Here is a 22,078-nt window from a genome sequence, read left to right on the forward strand (position 1 = left end):
TGAAAGGGAAAAACCTACAACCAAGAATACTCTACCCAGCAAGGATCTCATTCAGATTCGATGAAGAAATCAAAAGCTTTATAGACTAGCAAAAGCTAAGAGAATTCAGTACCACCAGACCAGCTTTGCAACAAATGCTAAAGGAACTTCTCTAGGCAGAAAAGAAAAGGCCACAACTAGAAATAAGAAAATTATGAATGGAAAAGCTCACCAGTAAAGGCAAAATTACAGTACAGGTAGGAAATCATCTGCACACAAATATGATATCAAAACCAACAATTGTGCAGACATAGAAAATGGACTTGAGGACACAGGGAGGGGAAAGGGTAAGCTGGGACGAAGTGAGAGAGTGGCATGGACATATATACACTACCAAATGTAAAACAGAAAGCTAGTGGGAAGCAGCCACATAGCACAGGGAGATCAGCTCCATGCTTTGTGATCACCTAGAGGAGTGGGATAGGGAGGGTGGGAGGGAGACGCAAGAGGGAGGAGATATGGGGATATATGTATATGTATAGCTGATTCACTTTGTTATAAAGCAGAAACTAACACACCATTGTAAAACAATTATATTCCAATTAAGATGTTAAAAAACAAACAAAAAACCCCAGCAATTGTGAGAACAGTAGAGCACAAATGCAGGATATTGGAAATGCATTTGAAATTAAAAGACCAGCAACTTAAAATAATCTTGTGTATATACAGACTGCTATATCAAACCTCTTGGTAACCACAAACTGAAAATCTACAATAGATACACACAAGAAAGAAAAAGGAATCCAAACACAGCACTAAAGTTAGTCATCAAATCACAAGAGAAGAGAACAAAAGAGGAAGGGAAGAAAAAACATCTACAAAAACAAATCCAAAGCAATTAACAAAAATGGCAATAAGAACACACATGTCAGTAATTACCTTAAACATAAACAGATTAAATGCTCCAACCAAAAGACACAGACTGGATGAATGGATACAAAAATAAGACCTATATATACACACTGTTTACAAGACACCCCATTCAGATCTAGGGACACATACAGACTGAAAGTGAGGGGATGGAAAAATGTATTCTATGCAAATGGAAATCAAAAGAAAGCTGAAGTAGCAATACTCATATCAGACAAAATAAACATTAAAATAAATACTGTTACAAGAGACAAAGAAGGATACTACATAATGATCAAGGGAATCAATCCAAGTAGAAGATATAATAATTGTAAATATATATGCACCCAACATAAGAGCACCTCATCATATAAGGCAAACACTAAAAGCCATAAAAGGAGAAATTGACAGTAACACAATAATATTGGGGGACTTTAACGCCCCATTTTCATCAATGGACAGATCATCCAGACAGAAAATTAATAAGGAAACACAGGGTTTAAATGACACATTAGACAATGAATTAATTGATATTTATAGAGCATTCTATCCAAAAGCAGCAGAATACACATTCTTCTCATGTGTACATGGAACATTCTCCAGGATAGATTCCATCTTGGGTCACAAATGAAGCCTTGGTAAATTTAAGAAAATTGAAGTCATATCAAGCATCTTTTCTGATTACAACACTATAACATTAGAAATCAATTACAGGAAAAAACTGTAAAAAACACAAACACATGGAGGCTAAACAATATGTTACTAAATAACCAATGGATCACTGAAGAAATCAAAGAGGAAATTAAAAAAAATACCTAGAGACAAATGACAATGAAAACACAATGATCCAAAACCTATGGGACACAGAAAAAGCAGTTCTAAGTGGGAAGTTTACAGCAATACAATCTTACCTCAGGAAACAAGAAAAATCTCAAATAAAAAACCTAACCTTATACCTAAAGCAACTAGAGAAAGAAGAACAAACAAAATCTAAAGTTAGTAAAAGGAAAGAAATCATAAGGGTCAGAGCAGAAATAAATGAAATAGAGATGAAGAAAACAACAGCAAAGACCAATGAAACTAAAAGCTGGTTCTTTGCAAAGATAAAATTAATAAACCATTTGCCAGACTCATCAAGAAAAAGAGGGAGAGGACTCAAATCAATAAAAGTAGAAATAAAAAAGGAGAAGTTACTACTGACACCACAGAAATACAAAGGATCATAAGAGACTAATACAAGCAACTCTATGCCAATAAAATGGACAACCTAGAAGAAATGGAGAAATTTTTAGAAAGGTACAATCTCCCAAGACTGAACTAGGAAGAAATAGAAAATATGAACAGACCAATCACAAGTACTAAAATTGAAACTCTGATTAAAAAAACTCCCAACAAACAAAACTCCAGGACCAGATGGCTTCACAGGTGCATTCTATCAAACATTTAGAGAAGAGTTAACACCTATCTTTCCGAAACTATTCCAAAAACTTGCAGAGGAAGGAACACTCCCAAACTCATTCTATGAGGCCACCATCACCCTGATACCAAAACCAGACAAAGATACCACATAAAAAGAAAGAAACAGACCAACATCACTGATGAACATAGATGCAAAAATTCTCAACAAAATACTAGCAATCTGAATCCAACAATACTCTGAAAGGATCATACACCATGATCAACTGGGATTTATCCCAGGAATGCAAGGATCTTTCAATATCCACAAATCAATCAGTGTGATACACCAGGGGTCCCCAACATTTTTGGCACAAGGGACAGATGTTGTGGAAGACAATTTTTCTACAGACCAGTGGCGGGTGGGGGGGGGGGATGGTTCAGGTGGTAATGTGAGTCATGGCGAGCAGCAGATGAAGCTTTGCTCTCTCGCTGCTCACCTCCTGCTGTGCAGCCCGGTTCTTAACAGGCCGCAGACTGGTACTGGTCCGTGGCCTGGGAGTTGGGGACCCCTGTGATACACCACATTAATAACTGAGGAATAAAAACCATATGATCATCTCAATAGATGCAGAAAAAGCTTTTGACAAAATTCAACACCCTTTTATGATAAAAACTCTCCAGAAAGTGGGCATGGAGGGAACATACCTCAACATAATAAAGGCCATATATGACAAACCTACAGCTAACATCATACTCAACCGTGAAAAGTTGAAAGCATTTCCTAAGATCAGGAACAAGACAAGGATATCCACTCTCGCCTCATTTATTCAACATAGTTTTGGAAGTCCTAGCCACAGCAATCAGAGAAGAAAAAGAAATAAAAGGAATCCAAACTGGAAAAGAAGTTAAACTGTCACTGTTTGCAAATGACACAATACTATACATAGAAATCCAGAAGATGCTACCAGAAAACTACTAGAGCTCATCAATGAGTTCAGTAAAGTTGCAGGATACAGAATAAATACACAGAAATTTGCTGCATTTCTATACACTAACAATGAAAAATCAGAAAGAGAAATTAAAGAAACAATCCCATTTACGATCGCATCAGAAAGAATAAAATACCTAGGAATAAACCTATGTAATGGGGCAAAAGAACTGTACTCTGAAAACTACAAGATGCTGATGAAAGAAATTGAGGATGACACAAACAGATGGAAAGATATACCATGTTCTTGGATTGGAAGAATCCATATTGTCAAAATGACTATACTATCCAAGGCAATCTACAGATTCAATGAAATCCCTATCAACTTACCAATGCCATTTTTCACAGAACTGGAACAAAAAATCTTAAAATTTGTATGTGACACAGAGGACCCTGAATAGCCAAAGCAGTCTTGAGAAAGAAAAACAGAGCTGGAGGAATCAGGCTCCCTGACTTCAGCCTACACTAGAAAGCTACAGTCATCCAAACAGTATGGTACTCACAGAAAAACAGAAATATAGATCAATGGAACAGGATAGAAAGCCCAGAAATAAATCCACACACCTCTGATCAATTAATCTACGACAAAGAACGTAGGACTATACAATAGATGAGAAAAGACAGTCTCTTCAATAAATGATGCTGGGAAAACTGGACCGCTACATGTAAAAAAATGAAATTAAAACATTCTTTAACAATATACAAAAAAATAAACTCAAAATGAATTAAAGTGCTAAATGTAAGACCAGATATTACAAAACTCTTAGAGCAAAATATAGGCAGAACACTCTTTTACATAAATCGCAGCAATATCTTTTTTTAATCTGTCTCCTAGAGTAATGAAAATAAAAACAAAAATAAACAAATGGGACCTAATTAAACTCAAATGCTTTTGCACAGCAACGGAAACCATAAACGAAACGAAAAGACAACCCACAGAATGGGAGAAAATATTTGCAAACAATGTGACCAACAGGGATTAATCTCCAAAATTTACAAACAGCTCACGTGGCTCAATATCAAAAAACAAACCACCCAACTGAAAAAAGGGCAGAAGACCTAAATAGACATTTCTCCAAAGAAGATATACAGATGGCCAAGAGGCACATGAAAAGCTGCTCAACATCACTAATTATTAGAGAAATGCAAATCAAAACTACAATGAGGTATCACCTCACACCAGTTAGAATGGGCATCATCAGAAAATCTACAAACAACAAATGCTGGAGAGGCTGTGGAGAAAAGGGAACCCTCTTGCACTGTTGGTGGGAATGTAAATTGATACAGCCACTGTGGAGAACAGTATGGAGGTTGCTTAAGAAACTAAAAATGGAGCTACCATATGATCCAGCAATCCCACTCCTGGGCATATATCTGAAGAAAAACATAATTTGAAAATATACATGCACACCAATGCTCAATGCAGCACTATTTACAATAGCCAAGACATGGAAGCAACCTAAATGTCCATCGACAGATGAATGAATAAAGAAGGTGTAGTACATACATACTATAGTGGAATATTCCTCAGCCACTTAAAAGAATGAAATAATGCCATTTGGAGCAACATGGAGGCACCTGGAGATTATCATACTAAGTGAAGTAAGTCAGACAGAGAAAGACAAATATCATATGATATTGCATATATGCAGAATCTAAAAAAAATGATACAAATGAACCTATTTACAAAACAGACTCATAGACTTAGAGAACAAACTTATGGTTAGTGGGGTAAGGGTTAGGGGGAGGGATAGATTGGGTGTTTGGGTTTGACATGTACACACTGCTATATTTAAAATAGATAACCAACAAGGACCTACTTACTGTATAGCACAGGGAAATCTGCTAAATACTCTGTAATAACCTAAATAGGAAAAGAATTTGAAAAAGAATAGATACATGTATATGTATAACTGAATCACTTTGCTGTATGCCTGAATCTAATACAACATTGTTAATGAACTATAGTCCAATATAAAATAAAGATTAAAAAAATCTTTTAATCCAATACATGCTACATTTCATGTCTCTTTATTGAAATAAAAAGAATGAAGTTAATTTCAATCCTACTCTCAAAAACATTTTAAATATCCAATGGTTGCATTTTTATGAATGAAACCTATAAATTGATTAATCAAAAACAAGTAATTGATCACACTACAAAATACTGGAACAGAGGAATTTGGTTTTCTGTGGTGTCTTGACTATTTAGTTTAACGGTCAGGATGGGCTTAAATGAGAGAGCTTGGGGTCCTTCGATAGGATAAAAAACCCTTGAGGGTGATCAAAGGTGATTACTTATTACCTGTAAGGGAAAGAGAAACACCAGTGTGTGTTTCTTCTAGCTACTTATTATTTCCGCGCCTGTTTTCCCGTGTATAAAATGGTAATCATAATAGTATCTACCTACCTCATACTGGTACTGTAAAGAATACATAAGTTAAAAGTACTTAAAAGTCTTCCAGACACAAAAGGTTAAGCAGTAGTCAGAAGAGAGTTGCCAGGCAAAAAAAAAAGTGCTGTCTCTGTATGACTTCATATGGTTTTTAGAATAAGCTTCTTCTAAGCTCCTTCACTTTACCTGTCTTCCCTTCTCTTCTGTCTCTTCTTTCTTCTCCTCTTGTGCTCTGGCCCTCCTGTAGCTATGACCATTTTATTTTTCTCTCTCACTCTCTTACTTTCTGACTCTGAATTTCATACTTTCTCTCTGAATTCCCATCCACCTGTTGTTCTCTTCTCTCAATCTCTTTCAGTTCGTGTCTCTTCCTTTTTGATATTCAAAGATTTTTAAAAATAAAAATTCTTCTTGACCGTCAGTGAATCTGATGGTCACTGGAGGGGTAGCCCTTGAAGTTTGAATGTTGACAGAAGAGGGTCCTCCAGAGAAATGCCCTCAGTGTTGTAAGGGGGGGCCTCTTCTGTTGTGGGTAAAGGGGTCACAGTGAAGCCACCAGGGCTGCCCCAAGAGGAAAAGCATTGATTTCATAGGTTCCTATGACACAGGGCACCTGTGCATTCAGTAAATACCTTTATCCTGACTATATGGGGTGCTGGTTATAGGTCCAATGCCAGCTATATTCATCACTGATCTACTCATCATGCTATGGCAAGGAACCAAAATACAAATGCGTTTGTGTCTTTCTCGATTGAGCACCACAAAGCTGAATTGAAAGCTTTAGGCAGGTTGGGATCCAATTGTTTTATTGTGTCCCACTTTTTTTCTCCTTAAAATACATCATGGTTTCTTTTTTTTAACCAAATAAGTTTGAATCTTACACTTCATTGGCTAAAATTTGTTAAAAATATACTCTGTGCATCAGGCTCTATAACAAGCACTTTAAAGATACCATCATATGTGATCTTTCCACAGTTCTAAGAGGTATTATTTTTATTTTACACATAAAGAAACTGACACTCAGAGGATTTATGTAATTTGCCCAAATTTATACAGGAAAAAAGTGTCACAGTACGGATTTAAACCCAAGCAGTCTGCTTCCAGAGCTCAGATTCTTAATCATTATAGATGGATAGAGGGAACAAAGTTTGTGTGGCTGCAGTTACTTGTTTCCCTGCAAGAGATACAGAGATGGATCTTCAATAGGATTTCTATTTAGTTAGAAAATGTAGAGATATTGATGTAAAATACTGAGTAGATCTATGCTGTGAACTTTGAAAGGCACAAACGTTTGTTCATGTATCTTTCTTATTTGTACAAAACATTAATTCAACTAGATTCTTTCTTTTAATCTTTGTTTTCTTATCTAAATTGATCTCAGCATATGTACTTAGTTTTTGTCAGAATGTGTATACAAATAGCACTTAAACAGCAATCCATTGATGAGAGCTCCCATTATATTCTGAGCTGTATTAATTTTTAATGTACCAAATGCAGGCAAGTTCCTGGACAATGCTGAATCATCTCACATCCTGTGGTTCATCTTCAAGGATGTCATGATCTTACCAGACAGTAAACCAATTCTCTGGAGAATGACCACCTTGGAGGGCCAATGTAAGCCATGACTAATGAGGTCATTATAGAAAAGGCAAGCGTTATTTTAGGATAGGAAAGCCCTTTTCTCTTGTGTGTTTGTTTTGGGCTTTGATTTTAAGTGTTCTGTTTATTTTCAAGCACAGAGTAGCACAATTTTATTCACGTGTTATCTGAACATTGAATAGACTGTAAGATCAAAAAGACCTCTGGTCATGTAAGAAATATCCTTGGAGGGAAACAGAAAATGGGAATCACTCCTAACATTTCTAAATTATAGACAAGAGTCAAGTACCTATACACTTTTTACTGTCATGTTTGTTATGTTTCATTGCCTCGCTAACCCTCCTGAGGAAATCAGTGGCACGGACAATGGAAAATTCTGTTTTATCTGTTTTACATATGTGAAAGCAATCTATTTGAATAGAAGAGATATTGGGAAACGGGGCTCTATTTTAGAATAGACTTGGATTTACAGAAGTTTTATCGCCCTTCAGAGGCTGTGAGTCCTTTAATTCTTTGGTAAAACTGGAGTCACCATAGAAAGACAACACAAAAAAACTGACTGAGAAAATTAACAGTAGCTCACATTTTGGAAAACTATACATTAAAATTCCTTTTTATATCTGACTTCGAATGTGTATTTCACCTCACTGTAAAACGTTATAAAATTTTGTAATACGTAGTCAATAATTAATTAATAAGGCAGAAACCTGTAAAAATGTGCATTACAATGAAGTGTTATATAAAAATATAATGCTAAAAACTAGATACGAATTTGTAAACCAAAAATGAGGTGGATTGGAGATCAAAAAAGTAGAAATTTTAACAATTCACTATACCACAAGAAAATTATATTATTTTGGGGTACATCATGACTACCAATTTGTCCCAATATTTTTCTCTCTCTCTCCCTCCTCCCTCCCTCCCTCCGCCACACTCCCTCTCTCTCTCTCATTCCATCTCTCTCAATGAGAACATTTATAGATCATGAATGTTTGAAAGTGCTCATTATGAGAAAAGGAAGAGAGAGCCAAATTTTAAAGGGGTGGCTTTCTTTTTCCTAGGCTTAACTCTTCATTATTCAATTAGCTGTGCTTGCAAAATTGAATGAGAAAACAGTTTTACCTGAAACTAATTAATTGCACGTCCTTTAATTTGAATGTTCAAATCATCTAATTCAACAATTATCATATGCATGTAAAAAGGGAGCTTTAGAAAAGATGTCTTTGAAAACCTACTTCACAATCTTTTCTGTTCATTTCTGATCCTTGCACAAAGAGAAAATACTATTAATTGAGCCATTTTTGTGACACAAAATAGCTTCCTTTATGACAGAAAGACTAACATTGCGTTTGTAAAAGCTACAAGGCTTTTAGAAAATTAGTCATTATATAAAGAAGAGTCATTAGTTGTATTTTATTTACGACATAAGTAAAATATTCTATGGTTGATATTAAATGTAATCTTACTGGATCCTTGTGAGTCTAGAATTAATATTTAAAATATTTGTATTTCTGTTTATTCCTTCTTGTTATATACCAAGTATTTTATCTGATTTGAAATAATACATAAAATTTCAGAGGCACATTGTAATATTTATAACCCTTCAAACATTCGACTGGATGTGTTTTTATCCTGAATGTGTGAAATGTCTTCCTCCTTACCTAATAGTAATTGGTATCTCTTAGCATTGAAACAACAAATTTAACAGCCAATAGATGGCACTGGAAGTATTCAGAACATACTCTTTATCTTTTCCATTCCATTGAATATGATTATTTCTGAAAGTAAATGACAGTTTTTAAATTTAAATTAAAAACATAGGCATATTCAGAACATCCATGGTGAAGAAACTCAAATATTTAGTTGTTGTATTCCTGTTGAAAATTTTAGCACCCTAACAATATGAAACAATGCCTCTTTCTCTACCATGTTGTAACTTACCAGTGTGTCATTCAAAGATATTTTACCACCACCTGCTAGGATTTCTGGGGAAGTCTGTATGCTCACTCGGTATGTGTGATATCTGCAGAGATTTCATTTTTGGTACTATTTTACTGCTTATTTTGATCCTGGTAGGGTGAGGATTACTGAGAAATGTAATTAAGTCTTTTCATTACTGGTCCTCACCTGGATCTTTCTAAAGCCAACTTCACAAGTAACCTTTTCATTCTCTGTAGTAAACAAGCCCACAAAATATTCAATGAATCACGCATTGTAAAAGAGAAAATGCGTGACAGCACTTCAGCACAGACTGCAGTGAACAGAGTAATCCATTTATAGGATAGGACTAATTTCCCTCTAAAACTGGCTAACAATGGGCTTGATTATGTAAACTTGGTACAAAAAGATCCCATGTGGAGTTCAACGAAAATGCCACATACATAGAAAGCCAAACTAGCACTATATCTGTTTTGTTAAGTGAGATCCAGTGTCTATGCCCTAATCTTTGCCTTTTTTTTTTCAGTTACATCAAGTGTCTCACAAAGCCAGGTGATATTTTCAGGAAAGTGTTATCAGCATGATGCAGCACCAAACATTACAGCTATTCTATCTTCATATTACATCCCACCACTTTTTCAAAGCTCTGTCTTAGGGACTTCCTGGTGGCCCAGTGGTTGAGAATCCGCCTGCCAATGCAGGGGACACGGGTTCGATCCCTGGTCCGAGAAGATCCCACATGCCGTGGAACAACTAAGCCCATGTGCCACAACTACTGAGCCTGCGCTCTAGAGCCCGTGAGCCACAACTACTGAGCCCGTGCACCACAACTACTGAAGCCTGCGTGCCTAGAGCCCGTGCTCCGCAACAAGAAAAGCCACCGCAATGAGAAGCCCGTGCACCGCAACGAAGAGTAGCCCCCACTTGCCGCAACTAGAGAAAGCCCGCACGCAGCAACAAAGACCCAACACAGCCAAAAATAAATAAATAAATAGATAGATAGATTTATTAAAAAATAAAAAATAAATTTAAAATATATATATGGCATTAATTTCCAAAATGTTTAAAAAAAAAGCTGTCTTAAAACTATTGAAGCTCTTGCTTTCATCTAAAACAAACATAAATCATTGCTTTATGAAAATTCAGCACCTAGTGAAACTTACACATAGCTAGAGAAAGACCACATTTCAATCTATTTGCTTATGCATAATAAAACATTTGTTGTTAACGTGCTGATATTCTGTTAATACTAATACTGTTTCTTTTATGTGAGACATCACCATGAAATAAATGGATACATGTATTTATATTGATATGCATATTTCATGATGATTATGTATTTCATGTATGTACATATGAAGTAAGGCAATGTGTCTGGAGGGCCTAATACAGTGCCTGGTTATTTTTAGAGTACCTACTAAGATAGGTTGCAGGACAGACAATCAGCTGAAATAATGTGTTGCCTATTCAAATACTAAATATATATTTTTAGCAATAATGTTTGTGCACCTCCCTTCACTTTACTAAAACCATTAATCTTTAATATCAGGCTTTAAGAAATTCTCTAGATATTATTTCTCATAGGAATATTTAGTGCCTTAGAAATCCTTGCATAAATGTGATCATATTCCCCTAACTTCTTATAACCACACTAGCTTTATGTATTATACAAGGAGTAGGAGAATTTTTTAATTCTTCCCAAGAAGATTAGATACATTTTCATGAGTTCTGTGACATGTACAGCTGAACTAAGGCAATTCTTTAATGTGCCTAAGGATGTTTGAAGTTCATACATAAAGCGGGGGACACATAAAGGAAGTGTCCACAAGTGACACTCAAGAGACTTCTGGAATTCTATAAGGGGAAATTCCTATAGAATACTGCACTGTGGCCTGCAGATACTTTAATCTTTAATAATACAACAGTGTGACTTTGAGGCTTGGGCATCTAGAATGACAACATTCATCTTGATGTCTGCATTTTAGTCACAATGATATTTCCTTCCTTCTAAAATCATTAGGTTCTCCTTTTAAACAGAGAAAACAGATCACAACTACTCTTTTGTTTTGCAAATTAGGTAAAAATTTTAGAGCAAAGAGTGTGGAACTGTATTAAAGTTTAAGAGTGAATATTCAGCTGTTATGCTGCAAGGTTGTCAAGTAAGATGTTTGTTGCATATGAATGAATGAATGAATAGGTGCACTGTATTATCCACACAACTTTGTGCCAAATTTGGTAACAGGAAGTGACTCAAACTAAGAGGAAATAGGAAATTTGACTGGCAATGTTTAATTCAGTTTACAACAACAAAATAAATGTTAAAATAAAGCTACAAGTCGTCTTCATAGCCCAGGAGAAAACATATAAATCAGATTTTTCCTGTCTGTGTTTTCATGGACTCAACCTAATGTTTGATGAGCTCTAAGTTTAGTCAGGAAGCCAACAAATTATAGGGGGTGACTTTGGGCAAGTAAATTACCTAAGTTCTCGAGCCCTCAGCCATCTTATTAGCAGAATAATTTTACCTACCTCATAGGGATGTTTTGAGAATTATATTTTAAAATGCATGTACTGAAGTGAAATGGTGCCACTACTGTTAACAGTCTGGCAATATCTAGTAAATTAAACATAGTTAGACATATGACTCAACAATTCTACTCTTAAGAATTTACCCAAAATAATTGAAAACAGGTGTTCAAATAAAAACTTGTATACAAGTGTTCATAGCAGCATTATTCACAATAGTCCAAAGAATGAGAACAAGCCAAATGTCCATCAACCAATGAATAAGTAAACAAAATGTGGCATATACATACAAAGGAATATTATTCAGGCATAAAAAGAACTGGAGTATTAATACCTACTATAACATAGATGAGCCTTGAAAACTTGCTAAGTGAAAGAAACCAGGTCACATATTACATGATCTCATATAGGGGAAATATCCATAATAGGTAAATCCATAGAGACAGAAAGCAGATTAGCAGTTTGCAGGGGCTGGGAGGAGAGAGGAATAAGGAGAAGCACATTATGGGCATGGAGTTTCCATGTGAGGTAATGAAAAGGTTCAGGAACTAGATAATCATGGTTGTTTCACAACATTTTGAATGTATTTAGTGCTACTGAGTTGCACATTTTAATTTTAAGTTATGTGCATTTTACTACAATTATAAAAAATAAAAATATAACAGGAAAAAATGTATATGTTAAACGTTCTGAGCTCTCAGCATTGACCAATGGACACAGTTTTGAGCTTACCATGGTTCTTTGTGATGTGCTGCATGTGTGAAGACTAAGAATCATTCAAGGGAATATTGATAAAAGACTCTAGCCTGATAAAACCACAATGATGCTATAGCTTTGAATCTTAATTTTACATCAACTAATTAGCCAAAGCTGCACTGTGAAGAGTTCGATGTCTAGTCTGGTAGAGTTCTGTAGTTGTTGATAATATTTCTAATAATAATAAGTATACTGTGACAGAAAAGACATTTTTTCCATTATGGTTGCTCACATGAAAAGTGCTCTTTAAGGATCATGCACAGGATCCACTTATATTAGAATTAAAGATAACAAAGAGATAATTTAACCCAACTACTTAAACGTTTAGATGAGAAAACCAAGACCCAGAATAGTCAAATAACTTACCTAAGATTAGTGAATGGGGATATGTGACATTTTGATGCTACCTAGCACTTTTTATTGTCAAAAATTTTGTCAAGTAACAGATACCTTCCTGCCTATTCCTGATCCCCACCTACGCTTTATTTAATCAGCCTTGCAGATACAGATGCTGGTTGGAGAGGTCTGTTACACACACAATACTTGGAAATATATTTCCAATATTTTTACGCTTTGATGCCAATAACCATGCCAAGATATCACATTTTGCATTGATAATTAGTGGCAGATTGGATAAGAAATGTGTTGCCTGATTTCCAAGTAACGTTCCCTTATTCCGGAAACTGGTGTAAACATAGCCTTATAATCAAAATATGCTGTTTACCCTTCTGTCCCTTGGTAACCCCACCACTACGTCCCACATTTAAGTGCTGTCTACTCAGTGCTCTTCTCCTCAGAGCTGGCTCATTTGAAGAATACTCTTGCTTTATATCATTCCTTAATGGAGAAATTTCTCAGATAGCGTCTCAAGGACATCCAACTCTGTTTTTTACTACCGCGGGGCCATCGATAGAAGTGTCTAACAACTGATTATGATCTACTCACTGATTGGCAGGTATTAAACACTGGATGATTCAAAGAGAACTATGGATTCTGCCCTTGTCATTACCAAAGACAATGAATCCTCTCTGAATAAAACAGGTCATGGAGTAAGGGTGTTCCTAAACCCCCAACTTTGTTCTTCCTGCTGGCACTCTGCTTAGTGCCTGACAACTTGCCTTGCACGCAGCTGTCCCTCTGTAAAGGGTCGAATAATGAACATTTGAACTCTGGATAGAGAAATCTCCTCTGTAAAAATATAGCTTCTAATCATATCTCTCTTCTTAAAGTCATAACCCAATTTCCATGAGTATATAGTACTAAGAATTGCACACACTTCTGACTCTATCTTGAAAGATATTCTTTAGATACAGCTTTAATAATAATGTGCCACTAATGACCATTTCAACCACTGCCATATTCCTGGTGTCAGTACATCTGAATCTTGAAAAGAATCTTGCTCATCTTTACCTTCTGACTGAAACTGTTGACTTAATTTGACTTTATGTTTTCACTGTTACCTAATAGAGGCTAGGCTAAGCACACTTAAATATACACTAATTGACTGTTTGGGAATAATCACCCATTATTTCAGAAGCCGTGATCACAAATGTCTTTTCTAAACCATTTGGCTTTAAAAGAAAATCTAAATATTTCCCAAGACTCGGTTAGAAAATTTTGATTATACCATATGATTAGTGGATAATTATTTTCTTACTTTAATTTAATATCACCATTTACTTTTAAAATCAGGAAAAAGGTAAACAGAGATAAGGAAAAATACATATGCACATGTCAATCAAATATTCCTGAACTCTTTGACATATTTTGGCATATACACTCTGGTTTTCATAAAAATAATCAACTGCAAAAACCATCTTTCATACAGCCATCCCTAAAATGCCTCCATAAAAGTAAATGCTGGGGCTTCCCTGGTGGCACAGTGGTTGAGAGTCTGCCTGCCAATGCAGGGGACATGGGTTCGAGCCCTGGTCTGGGAAGATCCCACATGCCGCGGAGCAACTGGGCCCGTGAGCCACAATTACTGAGCCTGCGCGTCTGGAGCCTGTGCTCCGCAACAAGTGAGGCCGCCATAGTGAGAGGCCCGCGCACCGCGATGAAGAGTGGCCCCCGCTTGCCGCAACTAGAGAAAGCCCTCGCACAGAGACAAAAGACCCAACACAGCCAAAAATAAATAAATTAAAAAAAAAAAAAAAAGTAAATGCTTACTGAATTCAAGCTTAAAGAAAATGTATGCCTGACTTACTGTCTTAGCCTGGCTCAGGCTGCTATAACAAAATCCCCCATACTGGGTAGTTTATAAACAACGGAAATTTACTGCCCACAGTTCTGGAGGCTTAGAAGTCTAAAATAAGACAGCAGCAGAGTCGCCTTCTGATGAGGGCCCTCTTCCTGGTTCACAGCTGGTATCTTCTCTCTGTGTCCTCACATGGTGGTAGGAGCTAGGGATCTCTCTGGAGCTACTTTTATAAGGCACAAAGATGGCTCCATCCTCATGGCTTATGCACCTCCCAAAAGTCACACCTATTAATACCATCACATAGGGCATTAGTACTCCAATATATGAACTTTAGGGGAACACACACACTCAGACAACCACACTTAGCCAAAATTACATAGTGGAACTGGAACTAGAATAAAAACCCAGAAATTAACCAACCAACACTCTTTATATATGTATTTATGTATTAAGTTAATTTCAATAGATTAAGGTAAGAAATACCTATCCTGATTAGGAAAATCTCAAGTATATTGTGTTAGATTGTTTATGTGAGTATATGCATGCACAAGTATGCATGTGTTCAGTGCCTGTAATGCGGTGAGGGAGGAAAGGAGGTGTGGAAAGAGGTATGAATAAGACACAATTCCTGCCCTCAAAACACTTTTTTTGCCTTAGAAGCAGTTAAATAAAGAAAACTTATTTTGATTTCTGTATAAGCAGCTTTGATTAATATTTGCTTAAACACTGAAATGGAGAAAGTGTCATCGTATGAAAAATTCACTTGCCTTCTGCGCAACGTAGCAGTTCTTTTATCCATACCTAATTGACTTCCTACTAAATTTCCCACCAAACTAATTTCAAATTCCCTCTAATCTTCTCAAACGGTCTGATCAACCCCTGTTTTTCCTTCCTACAAGCAGACAACCCTGCATTGACTTTATTGAGATTAAGGTCATCAGATAAGAGCTCCCTGAACTATCTTTCCCTTGTGCCAAAATTGTCTCTGAATTATTACCCATGTGTTTCTATAGCATTTTCCCTAAGAAGTGTCCTTTCTGAACTAAGTTTTCTCTGCAAATAACAGTCCTGTGCTGTTATTCTACATTTCCTCCTCCCAATCCGTACGTGGTTTCTCTGTCTTCCTCTGCCCTGCTCCAAGTTACTGAAGACTAGCCTCTTCAGACTACCTCACTCAGCCACTCACACGCTCTGATTTTCAGTTTGGTTTGGAAAATGGCAAGCAGTGAAAGGAAATTAGAGAGTGGGAGGAAGAAGATACCAGAAGATTTATTCCCCTACCCCTGTCTTTTGCTTAGCTCCTATGGGTAACCCTCTTCCTCTGCTTCAGCTCTCTCTGGACTTGGCTAAACCATTCATCCCCCGAACCCCGTGCCCCCTCAGGCCAAGAGGTTGTAAAGACTTCCTGCTTTACAAGTCCCTGGGTGCTTCACCAATCCTTCTGTGCCTTTAATCCTGTTCACATCTCTGTAGATGCCCCATCCCTTTCAAGTACACCCTTTTGAACATGCCATTTGAATCTAGGTGGCACCCTGAATGTGAATGATCCAAGCTTCTTTCATCTTCTCTAGGTCCAAGCTGCAACCCTCTTTCTCTTTTTACCTTGCTCAGTTTTACATTTTTTGCTTTCATTGACTAGTGAATATGTTCAAATATTATCACTATTGGGACACTCTCCCTCATCCTTCTAACTCTTTCAACCCTATCTTCAAAGAGTTGTCTGGAAACATTATACTGTGGTATCTGCTTATCCAACTGTTTTAATATAATTACATCTTATTTTTTACTAATAAGTAAGAAAGATAAGAAAACATAAGAAATGCTCAGTTTAACAAACTGATGGAGGACAAACATCCTGTAACCCCCACTGAAATCTAGACATGGAACACAGCAGGTCCCTACAAGTTTCCTACAGAGACCTTCCTGATAATATGCCCCTTCCTACTTCCTGCATTAATAACTATCCTGAATTTTATAGTATTTACTTCCCTTCCTTACTTTAGAGTTTTACTACCTAAATGTATGTCAGAAAGAAAAGGTTAACTTTGTTGTTTTTGAATTTTATATAAATGAAATCATACAGTACTTTTCTTAACTGTACTAATTTCTTTCCCTTAACATTGTTTTTAAGATTCATAAATGTTTTTGTATGCATCTGCAGTTTATTTTCACTGCTGTTTAGCACTTAATCATATGAATATAATTTATTTTACAGTTGTTGGACATATTGGTTGTTTGTAGCTTTGAACTATGAACTATGAACCTTCTAGTACACATACCCTAGTGAACATATGCAAGCATTTCTATGGGTGCCCATGAATTAGGCTGTGTCATATTATGTCTGTCTTCCAGATCTACTAAATATGGCCAATTGTTTTCCAGAGTGATCTTAACAGTGTACACTTCCACCAGCAAATTGTGAAAATCCCTGTTGATCTATATGCTTGCCAACACTTGCTATTATCACACTATTGAATTTTTGCCATTCTGCTCATCAGTGAGTTATATCTTACTGTGATTTTAGTTTGCATTTATTTCTATGATTACTAGTAAGATTGAGCATTTTTTTGAAGTGCTTTTTAAGAATTTTGCACATTTTTCCTCTTTTTGCCTTTTTCCTATTGCATTTTAAGAATTTTTAATATATTCTGAATATGAGATTTCACTAATTACATTGATTAAAGTTATCTAACTTTTTCCTATTTGTAGGTTGCACAGTGGAAAGCATTTAAAATTGGTAGTCCCCATCCAACTTCCTACTTCTATTTCTTCTGGGTAGATTATGGATACTATTTTTATATCCTTTACTCTTTAAGTAACATCCTTTGGTGAACATGAGTTCTTAATTTTAATGTAGTGCATTTATCAGTCTTTCTATTTTGCCTAATTCTTTTTGTATGTTGCTTAATAAATCACTCTCTATGCCCAAACTCCTAAAGATTATATTGAAAGACTACCAATATTTACCAATATATTGAGAGTCGTCCCTTGGTATTGGCAGGGGATTGGTTCCAGGACCCCACAAGGATACCAGTATCCACAGATGCTGAAGTCCCTTATATAAAATGGCTTAGTACCCTCAGCCGTCCATACCTGCAGGTACCACATCCACAGATTCAGTAAACTGCAGATCCTGTGGATACAGAGGGCCAGCTGTATTCTAGAAATTTTAGAAATTTAATTTGGTGCTTTTCACATTTAGGTCCGTAATTCACCTGGAATTGATTGTGTGTGTGTGTGTGTGTGTGTGTGTGTGTGTGTGTGTGTGTGTGTGTGTTCGCACATATGTGTATTAGATGATATAAGGGTTCATTCAATTTTGTGTTTTATTTATGGATAACTAGTTTTTGCAACAATATTTTTTGCAAAGACCTCTATGTACCTCAAAGTTTTACAAAACTAGCATTACTAAAAATCAAATGTTCATATTTGTGTGGTCTGTTTCTGAGCTTCTATTCTGGTTCATTCATATCTTTGTCCTTTCACTTGTTCTCAATTACTGTATATTTATAATTAGTATTGATATTTGTAGAGCAAGTCCTGTAACCTTGATCTTTTTCTTCAAGTTGTTTCAGACACTTTTGGCCCTTTGTATTTCCACACAAATTTTAGAATTTCCTTTCAAGTTCCTAAAAAAAAAAAGTATTTGGTATGTTGATTATAATTGCAATAAATCCAATAAATCTATATATAAATTTGGAGACAGTTGATACAATTCTAATATTCAATTGTTCAACTCACGAACATGAAAATATGAAACACTTTGTGAATTTGTATATTAGCCTTGTACAGTGTCATGCTAGTCCCTCTATTGTAATATAGACTATTATGAAATGAAATTGGAGAGTCAGCATAGAGGGGTTAGAAGAATAAGAGGTTGTAGTCAAAAAATGGGACACTTGAATTTGAGCTTTCAGAGGTGATTTGTGATGATAAAAATCAGAGGTATAACCAGGAGAGTGGGTAGCTGAAGGAAGGTAGAAGAAATCATGATTGGAGATGAGAAGTCTGAGCAATTGAGGATCTGGATCTGGACTCCAGGTACCATTTTCAAGTTGAAGAATAAGGATAATGGAAGGACCTACCACTAAGTACCGTTGTATAGTTCAAATGAAATAATCCTTATAAAACACTAAAAATAATGTGTGGTATCTTATAAGTGCTCACTAAATATCTGCTACCTAAAAATCTTTTTTAGGAAATTCCTATTCTATAATTAAGGTGGATTTTTCTCTGAGAGAACTTCCTAAGCCTATGTGTACTATTGACATTTAGGTTTTCTCCTTTGACACTAAGCTGGGCGGCTTTTGGAAAGAGGGCAAATGAGATACATGTATGTGAACTGTAGGTTTTAAAATATGTATTTAGGTAAAAAAAAAAAAAAGGATAAAATTAGATATAGCTTCTGCAGTTATGTGTGAAGTAAGCATGCAGTCTGTGTATAGCCTACTTTGGTCAACCATAAATAGCATTAGTTAAAAAAATATTAAACTAAAACTATAAAAATTACATAGTGAATCATTTAATTTTTCAATGTATTGCAAAATACCTTTTTTGATGCAGTGTTCTAAAATAAGCATAACCTGTGTAAACAGAACAGTACTAGTGTTTATACTTCCAGTGATTTGTTCTTTCTAAAAAATATAAAACAAAAAGACAAAAATCAAAACTCCAACTCCTCTGAACACACCAATAAAAAGACTAATAATAAACAGCTGATTTGATTTCACTTCACAGTAACTCTCCTCTAAACATTCTGATCCCAGGTAAGATTAACATATAATTCATGCAGTGCAGTTCTTAGAATGATGATCTAGAAGATAGACATGCTGATTAAATGTGTACCACAACAGCCTACAGCCTTCTCAGAAGCATCCCATTTATAGTGTAAATTTAGTACACCTTCAGAAAAGCCCTGAAGAGTTATAGAGAAAGATGGACATCCTAAGTTGCAGCAGTGCAAAAAGAAAAAAACCAGAGAAGGGAAGGATATAAAAATAGTATCCATAATCTACTCAGGAGAGATACAAGTAGGAAGTTGGATGAAGGCCACCAATTTAAAATTCTTTCCACTGCGCAAATAGAAAAATCTTAGAGCCACGTGTCTCAAAGCACATAACTTAAACCTCCCTAGCTATTCCCCAGCTCACCAGGGGTGGTGGAATAACCTCTGTGAAAATTGTCAAATCGGGAACCAATTTGTGGAAATTAATGCAAATATTTTGGGATTAAAATCTCCAGGAGGAATCAGGCATGACAAATTTGGTGGTAACAATTTACTGGTGTGCATGCTTAATAGCATGCATTTTTCTTCCTGACTGCATTCAGGAGACTACCTCTGAAGGATATAGTAGCCCTGCCCTTGGTATCTACTAGGACCTTTCCCTGCAACTGGAAGGAGGAAGTAACTGTAAATGTCCTTCTCACCCACAAGTGCATTAGTATCAGACTGCCAGCTGCATTGCTCTCAATTCACTGGCAAGGGCATGTTTGAGCCTTATTTAAATATGTAATGGCTTTCTTTGTTACCTATTTCTTAGAGCTTTCAGATTGGTGAGTAGCATGTGACTAAATGTTTGACCCTTGTCTGAGTTATCCAAACATTCCCAGTCCCTTCTGACATTGTTTCTTATTCATTCACTCATTCACCAAATCTCTACACATTGAAGCCAATGTGCTAGGCACTAAGTTCCATGTAAGGTATGTTGATGAATAAAATAGACGTTCTCCATGATTTTACAGAATTAATAGTTTGGGGATAATTGTTCAGTTCCTGTAGCTTTTCTCTTCTCTCATCCTCCCTAGCACTATGTTCCATAGCACTTATTACTACTTGGCAAAAATACATTTTTCAGTAAATTGTGTTAAATCAAGGTAATCAAAATAACAGGTCATAAAGGGCATTTGGAGCTCAGAAATTAAAGTTGCTGGAAGAAAGTTTAAGTTACTTTTCTGGAGCTAGTGTTTAGCTCCTTCCTTCCTTTCCTCCCTCCCTCCCTCCCTCCATCCCTCCCTTCCTTCCATTATTCTCCAATGCTTGGAAACTGCTACTTCTGTGACTGCAAGAAAACTCCCAAGGGAATGGCCATCTGCTCTGTATTAGGGATGTTAAGGCCATTAGTACAGAAGACCATGTGCTGACTGTGTGCTCAGAGAGGGAAAACCAAACAGAAGTCAGCACGATTAGGAGTTATTAAGTTACTGTTAGGAGAAGATATTCTCATTATTTTGCTACTTGCCGCATGCATCTGATAACAAGAGTCCAAGTACCTATAATTTATTCTTCCAATGACCCTTAATATGACTTTGGGTTTGTTAATCTTTTAATATTTACTGACTGTATTTTAAAACAAATTCATTTTAGTTAAGCAAGAAACTTTCATGAATACAAAAAAAATTGCAAGATAGTGATTTTATCTGTGGAATATGTGAGTTATTTTGTCTTTGGAATGAATTTATTGATATGGTCTTCTGACTATACTATTATAAGTTAGACTCAGTTCTAATACATTTTTTTAAATGAAAAATGATTTAATTGGCTATCCTTTGTAATTGTCTATCTGAATATATATAAATATAAAATGAGCTAATATCAATTTATATCTATTAAATTATCTGGTTTTGTTAAAAAAATACAGCTTATGATGCATTGAACCAGATGATACAATCTCCAAATGAAGATGAATTTTTAAAAATAAAGATGTAAAGGGGGCTTCCCTGGTGGCTCAGTGGTTGAGAATCTGCCTGCCAATGCAGGGGACACGGGTTCGAGCCCTGGTCTGGGAAGATCCCACATGCCGCGGAGCAACTGGGCCCGTGAGCCACAACTACTGAGCCTGCGCGTCTGGAGCATGTGCTCCGCAACAGGAGAGGCCCGCACACCGCGATGAAGAGTGACCCCCGCTTGCCGCACCTAGAGAAAGCCCATGCACAGAAACGAAGACCCAACACAGCCATAAATAAATAAATTTTAAAAATAATAATAAAATAAAGATGTAGGGACTTCCCTGGTGGCACAGTGGTTAAGAATCTGCCTGCCAATGTTGGGGACATAGTTTCGATCCCTGGTCCGGGAAGATCCCACATGCCGCGGAGCAACTAAGCCCGTGCAACACAACTACTGAGCCTGCGTGCCTAGAGCCCATGCTCCACAACAAGAGAAGCCACCACAATGAGAAGCCTATGCACCATGACCAAGACCCAACACAACTAAAAAATTTTTTTAAATTAAAAAAAAAAACGTGAAAAGGTAATAGAAGGCTAAGAAAAATGGTGATCCTACATCCACGGGCCTGTCCCTGTGATGTGTGGCCCTATCCCTGCATGAACATCTACAGCCTGCGTGGTTACAGAGCAAGATTAGACCTGAAGGTGAACCAAGTTCAGGTAA

At 36.3% G+C, this 22,078-nt stretch overlaps 3 long non-coding RNA genes across 10 annotated transcripts in view; 1 reads left to right on the plus strand and 2 right to left on the minus strand.

Moving 5' to 3' along the window:
* LOC309609593 overlaps positions 1 to 12,181 on the plus strand; it is a 475,588-nt gene extending 463,407 nt beyond the window's left edge. Inside the window, exon 11 of the long non-coding RNA XR_014233497.1 lies at positions 9,733 to 12,181. This is a non-coding gene — a long non-coding RNA (uncharacterized lncRNA). The remainder of the gene's footprint in view (positions 1 to 9,732) is intronic.
* The window catches only part of LOC309609610, a 705,176-nt gene that overhangs the window by 107,482 nt on the left and 575,616 nt on the right, over positions 1 to 22,078 (minus strand). The window lies entirely within an intron of this gene.
* Positions 1 to 22,078, minus strand: part of LOC309609588 — a 162,140-nt gene that overhangs the window by 40,365 nt on the left and 99,697 nt on the right. The window lies entirely within an intron of this gene.

The sequence above is a fragment of the Balaenoptera borealis genome (genome assembly GCF_965194805.1).
Source record: "Balaenoptera borealis genome assembly, chromosome: 13".
NCBI lineage: Eukaryota > Metazoa > Chordata > Mammalia > Artiodactyla > Balaenopteridae > Balaenoptera > Balaenoptera borealis.